The 22,253-nt window shown below is 42.9% G+C and overlaps 1 protein-coding gene across 8 annotated transcripts in view; it reads right to left on the reverse strand.

Annotated features, from left to right (window-relative positions):
• Nucleotides 1-19,387, reverse strand: part of SIPA1L2 (signal induced proliferation associated 1 like 2) — a 151,891-nt gene extending 132,504 nt beyond the window's left edge. For 4 of the 8 annotated variants that reach the window (XM_056343725.1, XM_056343723.1, XM_056343728.1 and 1 more), the window contains exon 1: nt 19,125-19,386. The gene's annotated coding sequence lies outside the window, so the exon portion shown is untranslated. Of the gene's footprint in view, nt 1-19,124 lie in introns of all 8 variants that reach the window. The other 4 variants (XM_056343722.1, XM_056343721.1, XM_056343726.1 and 1 more) reach the window with 3 other exon arrangements.
• Between the last annotated feature and the right edge of the window lie 2,866 nt (nt 19,388-22,253).

A 22,253-nucleotide genomic window follows, 5' to 3' on the forward strand; every position in this document is an offset into this window, starting at 1 on the left:
AGATGAAGAAAAGCACAAATAATAGCCTGCCTCCTGCAAAACAAAAAACTACTAAGAACAAGGTTTGTTTGCTTTACAGAAATATGCAAAAGCAGTATTTGTCACAGACATTTACAGACTTTACTGTCTGGGGAAAAGAAAAAAAAAATACAACTCATCTAAATTACTGAATAATTAGCATGGATAATATTTCACTTTGCCATGTGCCATATACAGTGATTTTCTTTCCATCTTCAGTAAGACAGTCTCTGGGTTTGTGCATTTAAAGAAGCCATCTGCTGCTGAACTTACATAAATGTCTTTAACTGTGGAGCAGTTACAGCTATTCAGTATTTGTGCAACAGGAGTAATAGCCACCTGCTGGGGATCGGGGGCGGGGGGGGGGGGGGGAAGAAATAACCTGGCCAAGAGACAAAGCCGCTCCCCCCATATTTTTGCACACATTTTGGAAATCAGCACACATCACAAATAAAAGCAGTGTTAAAAAAGGCATTTACAATCTCAACTGAAAACTCCACCAGTTAAGATTTAACAGATTTCAACATTATTCAGATATAACCTAACCTACTTCTAAATAAAACAACAATAAGCAGGTTTCGGACATACTTATTTAAGAACTTCAAAATCGATGTAAATAGAATATTAGGAGACTACATTAGGATAATATAGCCCAATATATTCAAATAAGCTTTCTGTGAAACACAGTGCAAGTAACTACTGTTATAGAAAGAGAACAACTCATTCTCTCCGTGTGCGTTTTCTAACTCATGAGTTGTACTTTTTTCCCCCAAACATTAGCTATAATAGCTCTAATTTAAGGTTCATGCCCCTAGTCCATGCACAGGACAGAATGCAAATTAGAGTGATGAGTGTTGTGTACCTTTATTGGGACTTAAAAGGACATCAAGATTCTTGCTATCTTTTAGACCCAAACATTTTATAGAAAATCATATTTTAGAAAGACAGCAAGGCTCTGCACCTTCACGCATTCTGCTAGGTAGCACAGCTTGAGCAGAGCTCAATAGCATTGCCACCATGCCATGTCACGTCTTCTGCCTCAAAAGCTGGTCTCCCTCACCCATTCAGTACCTTATCTTCAGCACTGTTGGGAACACAGCCCTCTGCTCTTCTTAAAATCATTCAGTAACTAAGAGGAATTTAACCCGACCTGAAACAAACCTGCAAGGTTGCCAAAGTTCTAGAAACATATCCTTTATCTCAACCATTGAATCAAAACTAAACCACGACAAACCCTTCTATTATAAAGCTTCAATTACCACCAGGAAGCAATCTAGAGTAAAATACTAACCGATTTACAAGGCATTTTGGCAATGTGTGTGCCACCATACAGTTTTATCTCAATAAGGCACTTGTGTAACAATTTATACCCATCAAGGATACCCTACAGCATATTCCATTCTAAAAACTGCAATAGTATGAGAGAGTCATGAAAACCAGCAGTCAAGTAGTATAGCATTTCCACCAGGAACTGACACCCAGCAATCAAAACCCCCAAAACATTCTAAATCATTAACATCACAGACCATGGATAAACTGTCTCATTCTGCTGACTTAGAAAGCCAAGATCACCAAAAGGACAACAAAGAACCCGTGCTCTGTTTCAGACCTGAGAGTGTTCTGCTTCTTCTGTACGCGTAGAACAGACAATGAAGCAGCCACTCAGTTATGTTTTACTTCTCTTTCTGCATTTCAGACGTGTACACAGGCATACGTACATACACACCGCATTCACCCACCCTTCTCCCATCTGGCCAAAATTTCCCCCTCCCCAACCGAAGAGCATTACCATTGCATTATTTCATTTCTTTTTAATGCAAGGCTCTACCCAAGGCATTCCTACCGCCTAGCTAGAATGTTGAGACTGGCTTGACAAGAAAACAGCACATCAAGACTAAGTAGTACTGACAAAAATGCTTGAGACAACTGTACAATTGCAATATACACACTTTGCAGCTATCAGGAATATCCTAAATATCACCCAGCCCTTCTTTCCCCTTCCCGTAAACGGATTAGTATTCCTTGTTCAGTCATAACTATCAGGTATAGGATTTTAAAGCCACTCATACTTTTAAGAGCAAAATAGGTACACAGCTGGTTTTGGCTGAAGACAGAAGTATCTTCAAATTAACGTACTCTTAAGAAGTATAAACAAAAAGAAAAAAGAATATAAAGGACCATCTAATATATCTCAGAGTATAAAGAGTGCCCAATATTTGTGTTTGACAGTTGTCTTATTCCCCACCGCAAGCGCAAAATAGTGTCTAGTGTTGATTATTGAAACAATACTTTAGAAACTGAAAATGAACTTACGAAACACAGAAAAATCAGGATTCTAGACGTTGACACTCTGACGGGACAAATGGTCGATAACCTTGCAGGCATCAGACTTGGCTTTTAGATAAAAATCTGACTAGTATAGCAGGAGTAAATCCAGGCACAGGCATTGTATCTTTTATAGTGAAAGTGACAGCTGAAAAGACTGTATCAGCTAAGCAGAGCAGTGACAGTTCTGTACAAAAAGAGGCTCAATTTGCAAGTTTTTCATTTTTCTCATGTATCATTCAATCACAAAAGATAGCATTAAGTTTCAGGCACATCTACTTTTTTCCTGTTAAAGCCATAAGGTTAGGCCATTCAGATCAGTAACTCACTTGTGAACTCCTACACAGATAGGTCATCATTTTGTCATAAACTGCTCCTGATATAATAATGGCAATGTAGCCTTAAAGAGAAAAATTATGGAAGGATATACAAAGCAAGTGTGACATTCACTTAATATAGAGTCCAAATTCTCAAATATTCTACTTGACATATCCATGATCACAAAATATAGATCTCCACTCCCATCTGTACTAGTCAAAGAACAGCCAGGAAAGAACTGAAGGGGATTCTTCTGATGTAAGAAAAAAAACACTATCTCAATTCATTTGACATAGTGCTTAGTATCTAACAAAGAAACTTGAAGTTATTTTTTTTCTTCACATGAACAACTCTCCTAAATCTAACAGAAAAAATGAGAGCATTTTGTACATGTGGGGTGTATTCTTAATAAATGTTTTCATATTCCACATGCGTTTCTACTTACTTGGTCTTCTCACTCTCCCTCCGTTTAAGAGCATCTTAAAGGCAACAAATACCTACTTTTTATAGAATGTATATAAATATAGACAGCTAAACAAATGAGCACCTATTCTACAGCCCATCAGTTTGTGGAGAGAAACTGCTGTTAATATATTAACTTCCTAGAAAACATAACCTTACCGCTTGTTACCTCTTAAACATGAACATTACCAACTCTTCTAATAATATAATGGCATCTTTATTAACTTACCTTCTCCATGTGTTAGTAGTTTGCAAGTTTTACAAATTGATTGTCTTTGATTATAAAAATATCTGAAAAAAAGTCTGAAAATCAAACTATTTATTTTAATATTTCAACCATGTGATAAAAGGTGCTAATCCTATGGGCATCAAACAGGAAAAAAAAGAAAAAGGCCAAGACTTGTATCCTGAAAAGTGTTTAGGCGTTCAAAATTCATTGAATAAACAAACAGAAAAACCCATCATCCTTGTGAACCACACAGGGAGTTTCTGATCCTTGGAAGCTCTTGCAATTTTTTTTATTTTCTCTAACTGATGAGACAGAAAATCATGTAAAGTCTAACTAGCTTGAATGGACAGAACATTCTCTGTAAATTTAGAAAAATACTACCATGTACTCCTTCATTGAAAGGACATGCTGTCACAGGAAAAAGAATTTTAGAACAAAACAGCAAAAAAACCCTCACTCTACTCTGAGATTGCTGAATTAGCAATCTCAGTCCCATATTTTCCCATACTTGATTGTCCAAGTCCCATAAAACACGTAGCTGGAAAAGCAATTTTTCCTAATTTGCCAGTGGTCAAGGGGTAACCTGTGCTGTTGGCTCGCTCAGGGGCTGAGAGCGGACCCTCTCAGTGACATAAATATGAAACGGTACAGGCAGGAGGCAAATCTGAGGACACACTCCCCTAGCAGAAGGTACACAGGAGCTGGCTGCCGGCTGGGTCACCCACTGCCTCCGGAGGGACAAACACCCGCTGTGCCCCTCTGGGCGCGGTGAAACACCCAGGGCTTCACTGAGTTATGCTGTTGTACCCCAGGCCCACAGTTTTTAAAGAGAGAAGTGGGGGGTTTTGTTCCACAAGTGGGTAATGGCAAGTCAGTAGAGAGGTGTGGGAGGGAGAACAGAGCATGAGTGAAGGGCGTGAAAAATTTTACTGTAGAACGAAAGACTGTATGTGGGAGGAGAAAAGTATTAGAGTAGAAGTTATGGTATTACAGTTTAAGAAAAAAATGCATTCTAAACAGATTATTTTTTTTTTTTATTGCCAAAAAGGTTGAAGGCCATAAAGATTTTATTAGAAGCTCAGGTTTTAGGTTTAATAACATCTCGTAAGTGCAAGGTTTTACTGTGGTCAGCTCAACTACGAGAATTTTTATATTATTGCTATAAATCAGCTGGGCTACTGGCAATTAGTTGCAATTTTGTTGAAATCCAGTTTAAATGAACAACAACCAAAAACCCCAAACAGTAAATAGATAGAAAAATACAAAGCAAATATAGGAAGCTGTGTGTTTATTTTGGCATATGTAACCAAAACACTGGTAGGTGATCAGATCTGAGTCAAACTATTACAGCAAGCAAAAGCTATAAAAACGAAGCACTGAAAAAAAGTAACCATTTCAAGATAGTAATCTGTGATCTTTCCGTTCAGAATTTAAATGATGTCCATACTGCCTTCATAAGGAGAAATGGGAGGATAGACAGGGGGACAGCCAAAGGGATACATATGTTTTTCCACCTCAAACTGAACCTTAAAAAAAACACAAAAAAACCTAAAGAGCAAAGTAGGTGCTGCTGATGTAATGCTTTTAAACATCCAGTACAACAGTTTTCAATCACATTTCCTTAGCAGTGGGGGGGGGGGGGTTGATGGGTTTTAAGTACCCTTCCCATGGAGTAACCATATCTCAGATTACTCAACTCAATTTTAGCGAGCTGGCCAAAATGAGGACACAATACTTTTCACAATTCTGTTCAATTCCTAACAAGTTAAAGAAAAAAAATGACTTCCTGAATACTTAGAAATAAGTGTCTACTCTGCAAGCTTTGCTTCCTTTTGCTCTTTGCTTTCTTCTCACACCTTCCTCTTAAATTTCTGTACAGCACGTCACCTTCAGCCATGTTGGTTTTAACTTCCGTTTCTCAATTACTTAGCCACACTGTATAGCATTCGGAATTAGAAATGCATTTTATGCTAAGGTCAACATTTTATTTGGGTTAGTTTCATTACAAAAATATAATTGAAATTTTCTGAAACTACTCCATCATGCAAACAAAATATTGGTAAGTGGGAAGATCGGGAGATTAATTTCAAAAGCTTTGTCCTGCTCTGAAAATAAAAGCCAATGAACAGACTTTTTAAACCCACTAATGAATGGAAATCATAAGTAACTGACTTAAGTATCAGAGTCAAAAGCCTTAAAAGAAAAATAAAACCCATTGCTCCCTGTAATATAATTTTCAGCATAATTTACAGTTTTCCAGATAATAGAGTTTTATTGACTTGTTTGGAACTATTTAGCTCTGAAGGTTTATAAGACACACTTACTTACAAAAAGCAGCAACTCTGCTTTGTCTTATTTGTGAGCTGGCCAGCTGCAGAACCTGGTTTGACACTAGGCTGCAAGAAGGTCTGCTTTGTCCTGTATATTCCATTAGCAATTGTGCCAGCCTTGATTAAATCAAAAGATTTATTGTACTGCATGAAAGAGCACAGTTTAGAGGAAGGAAGCTCACATTTCACAGCTATGAAAATTCTAGGCAGGCTGTTTAACTTTTCAGGTGAAACACGCTTTGGGACTAAACCTAGCACCCTTCAAACACCAGGCAGATTAAGTGGAAACCCAGAGTTCACCTTCTGGCTTTCCAGTGTGACAACATCACTTTATATGCTTTACCAAGTATCAGTTACTGTGTTCCATACTCCAATGTATATCCACATGTGGGAAAGCAGATCACTGCAGAGTGAGCAAGTACTTACAGAGCTTTCAAGGGTTTTTTGAGGGGGTTTATTTTTAGGTGAAGGTTTGAGAGTACGCATCAGATGGAGACAGACAGTTACTGATGCTGGTGTCAGCAGCTAGGATTAGATTCAGCGAAGGTGAAGCAAAATGACTCATTTGCAAAACACATTGTAAGAAATCGGGATTCAATACTGCCATTTTCTGAAGTTCCAATGTCAGCTGATGTAAATATACTGAGACCTATAAAATATTGGAAGCTACTCTGCATACGAAACCTCCATTCTTACACTAACCAAGGCCATACATTAGGACACCATTTTGCACTTAAGGTACTATTCCACATCAAAATCATAATAGCAGGGCATTAATCTGAAAATGTATCTACATTCATATCAAAGCTAGAGGAATGTTTTAAATAAATAGCTGGCCAAATCAAATCTTTCCAAAGATGTAACAGTTCCACATTGATTTTGGAAGCCTGCTTTTCATGAATTACTTTCAACAATTGTTGAGGTGAGGCAGCCTTCTATACTGCTACCACTGTATTTGAAATTACTGTACTGTCGTTGCTTGGTATGTAAGTCAGACTTGACCTATTCAGGCACTCTGCAAGAGCTACTGCTTCAGCTGAGTCCCCACAAGCATCACGGAGAGGCTGGCTCAGGAGATGCACCTCTACACAGCAGAAATATTCCCTAGGTCAGCTCATCTATAATATACCAAAAAAATTGCTTTTTGTACAACCTGGAATTAAGAAAGTATCTGATACAGTACCATACTGAAAACGGAACCTGTAAAGAGACAGTACTCTCCTGTAAGAAGAGTTTATTAATGAAGCCTAAGATCAATCTCAGAGTCAGTCTTACCTCGTATTTTCAATAATGACCTTAACACAAAGTGAAAGTTACTAATGAAAACTGAACACAACACCAAGTTGATAAGCACATCCACTGCAAAGGAAGGTAAAAAACATAACAAAGAAAGAACAAAGTAAGTTTTGAGAAAAAAATTTCATTCCAATTTTATTTTACGTTTGCAGTCACTCCCTCAAGAACTACATGATAAAATTTTGATCAGCCTGGTAGCTCATCAGCAGAAAACACCAGAAAGAGAATAACCACAGCATTGTACTCGACCCATAGACAACAACTGCACAATGTTTCCAGTAGAGACAATGCTTTAATGCCATTTTATTTGCCATCGACAAGACTGTGTAGAATGCTGCTTAAATTCTTACTAGTCGTACCAAAACCCCACAAACAGCACAAGTGTGGAGAAGGGCCTTCTGTTCCCCAGCGACAGCACTGCACAAGAGGAAACTAAGTGTTTGTCTTGTTTAAAGACTGACTAAAAGTTTGGCTAGAGTAACATCAGAAAAATGAGGTCTGACAGAGCAAGTTGTCTGTAAATATCAGGAAGAAAGAAAAAGAAATTACATTAAACAAGGATATTGGTAAGATCAAACAAATGGGCTGCAATGTCAGCATGTGCTCCACATACAGGTGAGCAGAAAATTCTAGTCCTCAGTAAAGTCACTGAACGGCCTTCCACCACAAGTATGAGATGGGAGAAAACAAAACCAAAACAACAGCAACCCATCAGTTGATCAAAAATGATCACAACTGATTTATGACAGAGATCAATTATGTAGTCGTTTTCCACAGCAAATGGACTGGAAAATAAATGAGTAATTCAGTTCAGGGCAAAGGAGTTCAGGCTAGGGCTACTGATCTGTACCTATCATCTGTCTTACTTCAACGATTTTGGAGATCCATTAGTTTAAAAAAATTAATGTTTTAACTCCTTTTGTTGAAAATATGACTCAAAAGGATGTTATACTGAGCTCCTCCATGTCCTCTCACCTTTAGAAAAAAGTCTTCAGAAGCAAAGTTGTAACCCTCTCTGCCAACTGACAAACACTATCTATCAGCGTTATTTCAACTTCAAGGAATTTTACCCCAAAGGAAATTCTTTCCATTCCCTTTCCTGTTTGTTATGCTTAGACTCAGCACGCACTTACAACCTCTTTCATACTGAAGATGAATGTTATACAAAACCCTGAATTTTTAAACACTTAATAAAATGGATTATAAAAACCAATACAGGGATCTGAAGGTCTGGTTGATGCTTTTGTAAATATAAAAATACTTAAAATTACTATGAAGAAAAGTTGCTGTGAAGTTGGATGAGCAAGAACAGGAATCATCTCAATCTTCTGAGGTTCTGTTGGCTCTTGTTTATAGTTAATGAGAGAACCGAAGACTGAACATAAAAAGGTGCAAACAACAGCTGTTTTCAGAACTGAAGCACTTTAATTTTGATTTTTAAATAATGTGACAAATCACAACTTTTTTTTTTTTCCCCCAGCCACATGGATAAACTCTAGCATAGATTATCAAAACTTTCACAGTACTAAAATTAGTAGTCATAGCAAAAGAACTAAATACAATAAGTTAGACTGGCTGAGAGCCAATTCCAAACTCACATGTCCTGCTCTTTAACAGTAAAACAATCTTTTGGAAGAGATCCAATGGAATCATTCAATAGAAGTTCACACATTGAAATTCTGGTATTGCTAATCTTGTTTTGGAATTCAGTGACAAGGTGAGCAAAGTATATCTGAAGCCAAACCTGAAAGGATGCTATTTTCTTTAAATGCTTATTCTTTTGTTAAGTACTATAGTTATAAAATATTTAACTGCCAATAATGTATTTGGGAATTCTTGTCAACTGGTTTAAATGGAGAATATATAATATGAGTACATAATACTCTATTCCTTAGTCTTGTAAAAAAATTCTTCCCAACATCATAATAGAGAAATATTCTGTACCAGAAGTAGAAGCGCAGTACACTGGAATATCAATTGAAATTCTCAATTGTCAGACATTGTCAGACCATCTAGCATAAAAAAGGTTGTAATATTTCACAGAATAATTCACACTGGAAGGTACCACAGAATACCACCTAATCCAGCCTCCTGCTCAAAGCACTGAATTCAGACCAACATGCTTAGGGCTTTGGCCAGTGTAGTCTTAAAAACTGGAAAGGATGTAGATTTCACAGCCTTGCCCGCGCTACCTGATCCAGTTCCTCGGCATCCTTAGGTTGATTTTTGTTTCCCAGTGCCAAACCAGAACCTCGCTTGTTTTAGGTTATGACCACCATCTCTTTTCCTCCTGCAATATACCTCCGTAAAGGGCCTGACTGTCTTCTTAATAACCTCTTGGGTATGAACTAATGAGGCAACTATGAAGTATCCCCTGACCAGAGCTTTCTGTTGTCCAGGCTGTGCAAAGCTAATTCTCTCAGCCTCTCCTGATGTGCTCCAAGCCCCTCATTTTGCTGGCTCTCCACTGGACAAGTTTCAGTTTACTCGATATTTCTCATGCATTTGGGGAACCAAAACTGGATGGGGTACATCCAATGTGGTGGCCTGAGGAATGCTGAATACTAGCCATCCACTGGCTCTTCTCCTGTTCATAAAGCCTAGTATGCTGCTAGCACTTTTCACTGTCAGAGTGATAAATGACATCCTGACTCATGTCTGTCAGAATGTGCAGGTCTCTCTTAGCAGAGCTGCTTCCCAGGCAGTCAGTCCCTACCCTGTACTACAAGGCTTAAGAACATGCATTTATCCTTGCTGAATGTCACAAGGTTCATTATAGTCCATCCCACCATCCACTTGAAACCACAGAGTGCCATCCTCAAGCATGTCAACTACTCCCCCAACACGATATCACATGCAAATTTGACGAGGATACACTTCATCTCCTCCTCCAGGTCATTGATCAAGGTACTAAACAGGATAGGTCCTAATATAGCACTCCGCTTGTAACTGGCCCCCAAGTGGAATACAAACCATCAGCTGCTATGTTTTGAGCCTGACAAACCAGCCAGTCCTTCCATCCAAACCATAATATTGCAACTTGGTTATACAGGTGCTGTGAAAACCATGCTAAAAGCCTTGATAAACTCAAGGTAGGCAGCGGGCAAACTGCCATAAGCAATATTAAACCTAATCTGATGGCATTTACAGTTTCAGCAGTATACAGAAATGTCCCAGGACTATTCATAAGCATATTAAAGATACAAAGGAACTTCACGCACGGCCATTTTAATTACCGTTTAGGCAAACAAACAAATAAAATACCTCAAAACAAAACAACTGCACTAGATTCCTTTCTGTTAGGGTAGAAAACACAGGATTAAAGAAAAATATGTTTATGCATAAAACAGAAAGGTTTTAAGTTTCAGAATCTGTAAATGTAGCCCACGAAAATAAAAACTAATTTCACCACCCAACCAGGAAAACCCAAAATCATTATCCCCCTTATACATGAATGATGAAATGGGAAACATGTAATGCTGTAACAAATAAAGCAATAAAAAAATATTACTTAAATGAAAGTTTATTTATCATTTTACTTTATTAGCATTTCATATACAGCTGCAACGGATATGTTGACCTCTACTTAGGGGGTTTCTAGTTTAGCAAATTTTCACACAATGACCCATAGGTGAGTAGGAGTCTGGACAGCACTTGCTGAGTCCATGAAGAATGGTTTGTCTGGTGGATTTGCTTTTTCAACCTTAGAACTTCTTGTTATGTTAGATAGATAGTCCTCTCTATGACTTATTTTAGATGTCTCTTATTATTACTTTTCCCCACAGTGATTCCTGTAGCTGCCACAAAGAATTCATACAATTGTATGGAGGGATGTGGCTGAGACAGCTGGTATGAAAAAAAAAAAGTGGTTCATGAGAATCTGTTAACTTGCAACTTTAAACACCTCTGACCTATAGGCATACTGAATGTTGTAAAACGAGTGAACAGGAACACTGACACTGTTGGGTACACTCTGCATAGGAAAGAGAAAAACATTACCATTAAACATCTACTTTCCCAGGAGACATTATTATTACTATGCATATATGTAAATATTCTATTTTAACACTCAGCCACAATATTTTCATAGGCATAAAGCATCACAGATATTCAATTAACTATTTGTGGATACAAAGACACAGTTTGTATGCCCATTACCAGGCACAAAGTACACTCTATACATTAATAGTACTACCATAATCTTACATATTTAACAATACTTTGAAAAATGCAGCAGTAAAATTCAAACTAAAACCAAAACACTTTACAAAATGAAGTGTTCATTTGTGGCAGATCAGTATGATGGAAAGAATCATCAGCTATTTTTAAGAGCTATTTTCTAAGGAAACAAGCCTTATGCAATCACACAGTGCAACACCTCCCTCCACCTCATGATTTTTTGAGTCTATTGTTTGACTCAGCAAGATTTGATAAAAAAAGATAAAGTTTCAGGGGTAATTATGCTCATAGAAATTTTATTTTTAAAGTTATGCAACCACAGAGAAAAAGCACAAAGCATCCCAAGTGTGAGAGAAACACTGACATTAGTAAAATTCTCATCTGAGAATTCCACAGCCTAATGAAGTACTACTTGCCCTTCACTCAGAAATCTCCACCGAAAGTAATGATTTATAGGGGTCCAGGGTAAGAAGCCAACAAAAGCTCAGAATCTCATAAAACCCCTCTGTTCTCACAGTAGAAACCTCATCTCATATAGAAAACATCGTTGGAGCTCAATTTATATTTGATAGCTTGGGGTTTTTCAGTGTAGCACTGAGCAACCACCTGTACAGCTCTTGACCAATTCAGATCATCTAATCTATCCTGTTCCCTTTTTGTAGCAAACGGGTCAAATTCTGGATTTGAAGAGAAGTGGAAATGAGCAAACCAGTCCTCACATTGTTAACAGATTACACCAATCACTATATTTACCCCACCTTGCCTCACCACCTTTAAAAATAATGATTTGAAATGGTTTCCTACGCAAACAAGGCTACGTGATTCCAAGAGATGTACAAATATACTAAGACAGTTGTTGGGAGAGGAGGTGGCACGTAGCCGAGAATCTGAGAGGGGGAAGCCACCCACCTCTGCAGTACCTGCTGATCTCAGAAAACTGGCAGCCAGATAAAGAAGAAAAGATTTTGAGCACTGACAGGTTTATCCCCATAGTTTCTAATTCTGTCAGCCGGCTTCCACAACTGAATGCAGATGCTTATGTATCTCTGCCAAATTACTCTGTGACTGGGCTGTTGTTTCAGTTATCTGAAAAGGGAATTTGAAACACAAGGTTACCGTTTTGATAAAGGATTTTAACTACCTGGACATTGCCTAATTGACTACTACAGCTCAACCCAGAGTAAAGAATTTGAAGATCAAACTAAGGGATATCTTTATATCAACAACATAAAGGAAGCTATGGAAGTGCCAAATTAAGTCTCACGTCACAGCATATTTTACAAAAAAAAAAAAAAAAATTCCTCAAAGTTATGTGAAAACTTTCTTCACGTAATTCTCCCTGCTGAACATCCCAACAAGTTTCCTACTCCTGAACATGCCAACAACCAAAAACTGATTTCAGTTTTAATTATTGCACCTCTTGCATATAATGACCAGATGCAGAGAAGCACCTTTGTAGTCATTTACCTTGCTGTATGTAATAACTGGCATTATTTTTCTCATTTACCATGTAACAAGAATTACCGCTCTTCAAAGTGACAACACTAAAACAGTTACTGTATGGCTTATCATTGAAGACCAACTTCATACCATGTTTTCTGTCGAAGACATGACAAACTGAACCTAACAGAAATCCCCAGTGGTTTCACTTGTTAGTTCCAGTGTCAGACTGGAGGACACTGACATAGCATAGCCTTATACTAATTCCTACCTTGTCTCAACTCACATCATAAGTTCCATACTGTCAAACATAAAACATTTTTTTCTGAGCCTCATATGTAAGAGAACAGAGGAGTAATGACAACACTGCTGAGAAAATAGGCCATGGGTTTGTAAATACCATGGGTTGTTTTGCATTAGTCCAATGAACAAAACTGTTCTCACACTGGGTTTGTATTCATCATCAATTAGAATTTTTACATGACAAACCCAGCGCATCCTGCTGAACCCAAATCACAGCTGGCAATCCTGCAGCCCAATGTGGCAAGGCAGCCACTCTCTTTGAAACAGCTCCCTCCATTGCTATAGAGAAAAACCACTAGGAACAATAATAATAAGCTGTTGTCCTGACAACCTCACAAAGCAAAACCAAGCCTTACTTTACTACAGCACAACAGCAAGGATAACCTGATCACCATAAACTGCTCCTGATTCTTCAAGAGCAGCCGGCCGCGGCAATAAGCAAGAACAGCACGGCAAAATACATTTGCTTGCCTACGCACTATAGCTGGTATGCACATTATGCATGAGAACGTATGCACATACACAGCTACACTTTTCTTCCCCACGCCTCTCCCCTCCCCCTTTTCCCACTTTGTGTCACACTAATATTGCAATGAGATTTCATGCTAAGACATGTCAGGTATTCTTTTCCAGTGCTGAGAGACTAGAAAAATACTTAGGAGTGCTCTTCATACTTACAAGTGCTCTTTTCCGGGAATGTACTTGGGTCTCCAAAAATAGGAAATAATTAGTTTTGAACAGAAAGACACAAATGAAAACAACCAGAGAAGAAGAGTGTGATTAAATAACTTTAACTCACAGTTGGAAAAAAAAAAAAAATCCAAAACCCCACAACCTAAGCAAACGGGGGGGGGGGGGCAAACCAACCAAAAAAAACCAGAGTGACATTTCCTCTCTTTCACAAATGCCTTCTCCATAAAATAAAGGAGACCGAACTGCTTTTGCAGTGACAATTTTGCTAACTATGCATTAATTGCAGGATTTCTTTTTACTCCCCCACGTGAAAGGAAAAAAACAGCAAATAACACCTATAAAAAGCTTTGCTCAGTCCTTACTCACCTTAATTGCCATTTTGTTCTCAAATAATTTCACAATTTATCTGGTTTGACTGAAGTGGATGTAAAAATCCCACATGAAATACCAGGTGGCCCAGAATCTCCTTTCCATCTCATATATATGGAACAAACAAGCGCCAAAACCAAAAACACACAACAACAAAAAAAAAAGGCAGAAAAATTTTATTAAGGTGTTCAAAAGCATATACTAGGTTTATAAAAAAAAAAACACCAAGCAACAAAACATTTTATTCCACTTGAATAAACCTGCCCTAGAAGAACTAGTGTTCTCAGAGTACCTTTCCTTATAAATACATATTATAAAGTACCATAATCTGTTGTTTATTTAATCTGTACAAGAGTTCTATAATTTCATCACAGATTGAATCATGTTTAAAATAAAGGTTGGTGAACCAAAAGGGAAATGGAAGGGCAAATTGCTGAGCTGCATGAGAGCTTTGTATCTCTGTTATGTGTCCTCTAACATAAATCCCATCAAATTATCTTCATATAACTTAAATCTGAAAAGTCATACTGTGAAATACCTACGATTGAAAAGCCTAAAAGATGAGGTAGCAGGCTGGAATTATCACAATCCACAGCCACTGTGCCAGTGAAAATTTGGGCAGTAAAGGGAGAGGGGGAGGAAGGAAGAAATGGCAAATAATACAGGAGGATTATACAAATATCTGCAGAGCTGGGTATGTCACTTTGCAGGATTCAGGACAACAAATGAAGACATTATATAAGAAAAGATTTAAAGTCAATGGCAAAACTCCAAGTCCTGTGCTCAGAATTTTATTTCAGCTGCTGAGGGGGAGGGGAAGTCACGCCAACTTCAACTACTGCCACCTTCCAGCCTCTTAGCTACTACAGGAAAATTTACTATCTTTCCTCCATCCTCCTCCTAGATTCCCTCACTTCCAAAACAGCTAAGGTATCTTTCAACATTATAACTCTCAGCTTTTTTTTTTTTTTTTTTTTTAAAAAAGTTAGTACAGGTCATTTTCCTAAGGAACACAGACTCACCAGCTAACAGCAACTAAAACAAAAGCCTACTTCATTTCAAACATCTACTATTCTTAAAATGTTTTACAAGCATGAGATCCAATAAAGCTGTTTGCTTGCAGATCCAAAAAGATGGGACAGCAGCTGCTTACACTTAATATGTGTTCAGAAGATTATATCCATAAGGATTTGAGACATTTTTTAAACAAAACCTTTAATTATGCGTGAACTAATCACTATTTAAGAAATTCCAGAAGACCAGAAGAATCCACTTATAAATCACGAGTAGCTAACTGCTCATGTAATTACACTTTCATGATCCAAACAAGAGTCTACATATCTTCCAGGAAGAACTATGGTGCATAATAATCACAATGACATTTCTGCCTACTGCTGTACTGTCTTTAGGTAAAAACCAGAAGAGTATCACCAATTATAATAATCCTTCTCAATCTTCAGTTCATTCAATTATGCCTGAAAATAGCTTTAAATCTGGGGTCAGTGCTTTACTACAAAGGAAGGCAGGGTCTCTCTCATTTACTTCTGTCAGGATAAATCAGATGTTTAACATTATGTTCGCCCTTTCACAATAAACTAAAAACAGTAAGACACTCATGTGAAGCCCTGCAATTCTTAAAAATCTAACCAGTCATATGGCATCAGCACTGAATGTCATGAGGAATTAATGTTATTCTTAATGCAATCTATGTGAAAAACTAGTATTTAAAAAAAAAATAAATGTGAAACACACGCTTCAATCTGCTAAATACAAATTCTATAGTCAGAGCTATACATCATAAAGAGTCCTCATGAATTCTTCTTATTGGATTCTTGGATTTGGGAAACAGTCCTCAAAGGATTTCCTTAAAATAATTCAGGTAGAAAAAACAGTGTAGAAAAAGACCGAGAGGGGCACCCTCACCCTAAATTTCCTGAACTGTTCAGATTTATAATAGAATGAAAAGTCCCTTAAAAACAGACAAACTGAAGTCTATCTTAACTTTGCAAGAGATAATCTTTTAAAGAATTGCATATAAATTATTCTACTTAGCATACCAAAAAATTGCAACATTGCAATACATAAACAGCCAACTCCACTGATTCACAACCCAGCTTGCTCAAAAATTCTAAAATTGCAATGCATTTTAAATTGCAAAGCAAAATTTGCACGGAAAGAGGAAAAAAGCATTCATTAAACCATTATTTCATTTCAAACTGTCAATACAGCTACTGTTGGTAATCTTGGATGACTAATATGAGAAACTAGATAACCCGGTGCCCCACCCTCTTTCCACAATCTGTAAACTTAGATTTTTATAATAACATAGAATTTCTCACTCAATATTAGCAAAGTAGATCACTCATCAGTAAAAGGTACAAACCTACCAAAAATATTTTAATGTCCAACCACCTAAATATAACCTTAATTCCAGCCAAAGCAAGGATAAAATATTTACTTTCTCCTGCAGTTTGAACTGCTGATCTGCACATAAAAGGCTTGGGTGCAATGCCTGACTACTATGTTCAATATGAAGCTGAAAGTGAAAAAACGAACTGTCTCAGTTCACTTGTAAAGGTCAAACAGCAAAAGAAAGGGATGGTTTTGCCTGTTTGACCACTGCTTTGCTTAGTTCCTCATTTGACTCTTCATTTGCAAGAGTCTTTCACAATGCACTTGAGTAATGGTATGTCAGTAAATGTCTATGAAAAAAGACCATACTGTCTTCCTTTCAGGAAAATGGAACAGACACCTTTAAAATCACTGATTCGCACAGTAAGTAAATACCAACTACAAAAAACCACGGTTTTGTTTAGTTCTAGGTTTCACATTATAGCCTCGGCATCTATGAATGACACGATCTTTAATTTACCCAATACGATTAGTGAAACAGTCTGGCATCCTTACAAGTAAGTATTCCTTCCTGTTACATCTAAGCGCTGCATGACCTGGTAAGGTAACCCACTGGGCATGCATAACCAAGACAATACATTCAGAGACCTCTCTGAAATCTAGCTTTGTATGAATGATACATAAATTATAAATCAACTGTTGTGGAGCCTAAGTGATGTTTAAATATCCATAACGCATTAGAGCTCTTGATGATTTAAACATGTTTGCATTAATAATAAATGATGTTTTGAAGATTAAATTTAAGATTTAAGTATTTGAGAGCTTCTACCAAAGAAGCAAAAACAGGGGGCAAGTAACGCATTCCACTGACAACAGGCACAGTCTTGGAAAAGCACAAGAAATGGATATAGGAATGCCAAGGCCTTATTAATCTAGCAGGCTGAGATGCACTATGTTTCTGAACCCAACTCCAAAATGCTTCAGTCTGAGATGGTTAGGTATGGAGCCTGAGGGGGAAATGGCTGAACAAACAATATTCATGCACTACGGTCCTTTTTAAAGTAAGTCCATCAAACTAAGTAACAACCGAGACTTAATTATTTGGGTTTTTCCACATTTTCAAACATCCCTCCTTATCCAGCTGCCTTCGTTTAAAGCAACCCAAATATTTTGCAGAGCTACCTTCCAATTAAACAAGCTTCCTTTAGATATTGCTAGTAGATACATAAAATGTCTATAAGCAGCAAGATGAGCTGATCAAAACAATGAATTATGTCAGCTAGTAAGCAAACCTCAAATTCTGCTCTTGTCTAATCAGTGCAGAACTGATCAAGAAGGTAGTTTACTATTCATGCGAAGAAAAAAAAAAAAAAAAGACACAAATACAGAAATCGTAGGCTGCAGAGACAGATTAGACGCTTTCCTCCTCTGCTGGATATCTGATATGAGAAAGCCATCTAGTGTTAACTTTTAGAAGTGAAAACTGCGCACAAAAGAGCTCGGGAGAATTTACATGTGCAATTCTCTGTAACTTTGCATGTCTTCTGCATCATAAAAAAAATAAAACTCGATTCCTCTAGAAAAGCCAGGCTGAAAGCAAACACTCAAAACTACTAACGCGTTAAAATAACCCACCGCCATGTGCCAAGCCAGCCCGCCGACCTGCTCGGCGAAGGTCAACAGCCGTATCGGAGATTTGTCAACTTCAGAGTTGCCTTTGTGAAGCCTGCGCGGCCCGTGCGCTCCCCGCATCGCGCTGCCGAGCCCCGCGACGGGCACCCGGCCAGGAACAGAAAATCCAAAGCCAAGTTCCTCTCAACCGGCTATCATTTAACGAATGAAATAATTAAGTTTGGAGAACGGTCCACAGAAGGCGTATCGGGGCGTTACAAGATAACAAAGAGTGCAATAGGATACAGGTTGCGCCTCGCATGCAATAAATTAGTGAAAAGCGTTAAAATCACTGAAGGAAAGCACGGGCTAAGGAGCCTTTCCCTCCGCTAGCCCAAACGCTCGGCGATGCCCGCTGCACCGTCCCCGCTCTGACAAGCGGCGGCACCGCGGCGGTCTCCGACCCCAGCAAACTTCCCCCGCAGTCGCCGCTGCCCCGCAGGCGGGCGCGGGGCCGGAGGCCAGGAGGCGGGCACAGAGCCCCCCCCCCCCCCCCCCCGCGCAAGGGACCGGCGGGCACTGAGCTCCCCCCCCTGCGCAAGGGACCGGCGGGCACTGAGCTCCCCCCCCTGCGCAAGGGACCGGCGGGCACTGAGCTCCCCCCCCCCCGCGCAGGGGACCGGCGGGCACTGAGCCCCCCCCCCGCGCAGGGGACCGGCGGGCACTGAGCGCCCCCCCCCCCCCGCGCAAGGGACCGGCGGGCACTGAGGCCCCCCCCCCCCGCGCAGGGGACTGGCGGGCACTGAGACGCCCGCCGCCCCCGCGCCTGTTAGCGATGTCGCAGATCACAGCGCTATTTATAAAGACGACGTGCGGGAGCGAGCCACAAGGCTCCGCCGCGGCGGGGACGCTGTGGCGGCCGGGGGGTGGACGGGGTGCTGCTGGGGACGGGGGCTCCCAGCGCTCCCCCAGCCCGCCCCTCCGCCCTCCCGCCGCGCCCGGGGAAGCCGAGGCCCACTCTCCACGGCACCTGAGGGGAGAGGTCTCTCCCCACGGCACCCCCCTCCCCAAACTGCTCCCGAACCCCTCCCGCGGGGGGGGGGAGCGCTCGCACGCCCGCGCTGCCCCCGCGCACCCCGCCCGCCCGCCGTGTCCCCCCGCCGCGGGGCACGGACCCGGTGGCAGGCGCCGGTCCTTACCTGGTGCTGCCGCTGCCCGCGCTCCGGCTGCTCCCGCCGCGGGACCCCCATGTCCCCCCCGCGCACGCACAGGCTCCAGCGGAGACCCCCTCCCCGCGCTCCTCTCCCCCCTCCCTGGGGACACGCCGCCCGCGGGGCGCCGGAGCCGTTAATGGAACCGGGGGGTGTCCGCTGGGGTCTCGCGGGCGGGCTGCCGCGCACGCCGCTCCTCCTCCTCCTCCTCCTCCTCTCGTCCCCCCGCCACCCCCTTCCGCCCGCTCGCCCGGTGCCTCGCGCTCTGCCCGGCGCTGGGTCCGGAGTGCGCCTCAGCCGCCGGACGGGGAGAGGAGGCGGAGGGAGGGGCGGGCGCAGCACCGACACACACACACGCTCTCGCCTTCCCTCGCCCGCCCGCAACCCCGCCCCTCCTGCCGGCCCCGCCTCCCATTGGCCTCACCGGCTCGGCCCCGGGGGAATGCGAACTCCGCATTGGCCACTGGCGCTGTCGCGCAACCAAAACACCGGGTCCCGCCCCGCGGCGTGCCCGCTGCCCCCCCCTCGCATACACACACACATTCACCCGCCGCGGCGGGGGTGGCGGGAGGGGATCACCGCGGCCAGGCTGCCGGTGTGCGGCGGGAAGCGAGCAACAGGTGGGGTGAAGGGGCGGCAGAGCTCGGGTCACCCGGGCAGGGCCCTACCCGGCACCGAGCCGGTGAGCGCGGGCTGCCGCCCCGGTCCCGCAACCGGACTGGGCCCCCCAGCCGCTGCCGCGCCCGGCCGGACCGCAGCGGAGCGCCGGGGCGAGCGGCGCGGCGTCCCGGGCCCTGCCCCGCACGGGCCCTCGTCTTCGTTTTCAAGACCCTGGACAACGCCGCCCGGCCCTCCGAGCCCCGGCCCGCCGCCCGGCCGCCCCCGCCCCGCTGCCGGCACCGCAAACCGCCGCTGTGGCCCGCGGGCCCGGCGCCGGCCGCCCTGGGCTCCTGCGCCCCGCGGGAGCGGCTGCCGTGCGAGCAGCGGGGCGGCTGGGCCTCCGTGCCCCCTGCCAGGCTCGGCATTGCCTCAGCCACAGCCCGTCCCAGACCCTCCGGGCTTGCAGCGGGAGCCGCCCGTGGCCCAGCCTTTAGCCTCGTTCGCATCCCGCAGCGCCTGTTCTCACCTATAGCCTTCACCCCGAGATGCCTATCGCGAAGAAACACATGGCAGTGGAGTCCTCGGAACCGCCCCGTGTGCTCTGCCTCCTGTACACCGCTCTTACACCGCACATGCTCACGAGTAGCAGCGCTTTCCCTCTGTGTTGTACAACCCTGAACATGTTTAGTTTGCCTGCCAAATAAGCCGTGGCTAGCTATTCGCATTTCCTCCACACGTTCTGGTAAGCAAACCAAAGTCTGGTTTGGGAATTTGAATTTCCCTATTTCTACTCTGCGGGCCAGTTCTGCAAGGGGCCGTATCTGCAATCGTAGGGCCCGCTTCTACATACAGGTTGCAAAATAGAAGATGTTATCAGGACTGATGTGGCTGCTCCCATCTGCTGCCCCAAATTATGAGGCCTGCAACATTGTTGGAATAAAGTCTACTCCTACAGAACCCTACAGAAACAACGCAGGATTCTTTAATGTTTTTCCAGTCCTCTCCTGCTTGCTTTCCCCTCCGCCCGCGCCCACCTCTCGTGGGTATGTAACTTTCTGGTTGTACCAGTTTGCTCAGCTCTGGCGAGCAGGCTGCATGTTGACATTTACAAGTATTCTGCTGCCTTGTAAACTTCTCCTCACTGCCTACCCTTTGCTGGTAACAGAGCAGAAGGCTTTAGTGGAAGTTGTCATTTCTCCCCAGAATCACTAGTCCAGTTAGGCAGCAGGCTGCCTCTGTACTGAAGCGCCACCACAGGAATAATATTATCATTGTCCTGACAAAGAGCCTCAGAAAAAAAAAAAAAAAAAAAAGAAAAAGAAAAAAGCTCAACAAAACAAAACACTGCAAGTGAAAGGAACAGTGTATTTTCCACTTCAATCACATTATAGACAGTGTCCTTCCTGGAAGGTTCATTCCTTTAAAAACCAGCACAGAAAATGTCAATGAAGAGAGAAGGAATCAGGAGAGGTGGAAGTCCGCACAGAGTACCCGAGAGGCAGTACTTGCCTCTGGTCTACTGTGCTGGCCAAGGTCTCGTTACTGGGGTGCTCTGGCTGCTTGTTTCAATGCGTCCCTTTCACTCCAAGGACAAGTTGCCTTTCTGGGGTTCGGGGTCCTTGCAGCAATAGCCGAATTTTCTCTCCTTGCTGTCATTCACATTGTACACTGCATCTCTTGCCCCGAAGGAAAACTGGATGACAACAGTTGTTCTCCAGACTCTCTTGGGATCTTCTTCAGCAAGAGTCCTCCCCAGTCCTTCCTGATTTCTCTTTCTCGACCTTCTCAGCTAATCCTCACCCTCTCTACATCGTGTTATATATTTTCATCCTTCTGCTCAGGTTTGACAATGTCTCTCTGGGCCTGGTCAATGTCCCTCCCAGGAGAAGTGTGCATTAATACCACACTGTGCCATAGACACCCCTGACGGGTGTGTTTTCGGCAGTGCCCCTTCCAGGCCAGCTGCCCAGGCGCAGCCGCACCAGCCGCCTGCTTTCTGCCAAGCCCTGCCACACAGCTCGCTGCAGAGCTTTCCCCCGCGCACGGCGGCTTTGCCGGGTACCCTAGGGCAGGGCTGGGCACGGCACGGCACGGCACGGCAGGGCACGGCACGGCAGGGCACGGCACGGCAGGGCACGGCATGGCAGGGCATGGCAGGGCAGGGCAGGGCGCAGCACGGCATAGCATAGCACAGCACGGCACGGCATGGCAGGGCACGGCACGGCATAGCACGGCATGGCACGGCAGGGCACGGCACGGCATGGCCGGGCTCCGCTGCGGGTCGGCCGGGCCCGTGAGTGCCGCCGCCGCCGCTAGGTGGCCTCTGGCAGTTGCGCCGCTGCTGCCGCTCGGCTCCGCACCGGGGCCGCGCTCTGCGGGACGTGCCGCTGCCGGGGGTAACCTGCCCCCGCACCGGGGCGTCGTTCTGCGCCCGCTCCGCCGCTGACGCCACGTTCTTTCATGAGCTCGGCTGCCCTTCGTGGGAGGGAGCTGATGTTGTGCTACGCCAATAGGTAA

Source organism: Falco biarmicus, chromosome 6 (assembly GCF_023638135.1).
Source record: "Falco biarmicus isolate bFalBia1 chromosome 6, bFalBia1.pri, whole genome shotgun sequence".
NCBI classification, from domain to species: Eukaryota; Metazoa; Chordata; class Aves; order Falconiformes; family Falconidae; genus Falco; species Falco biarmicus.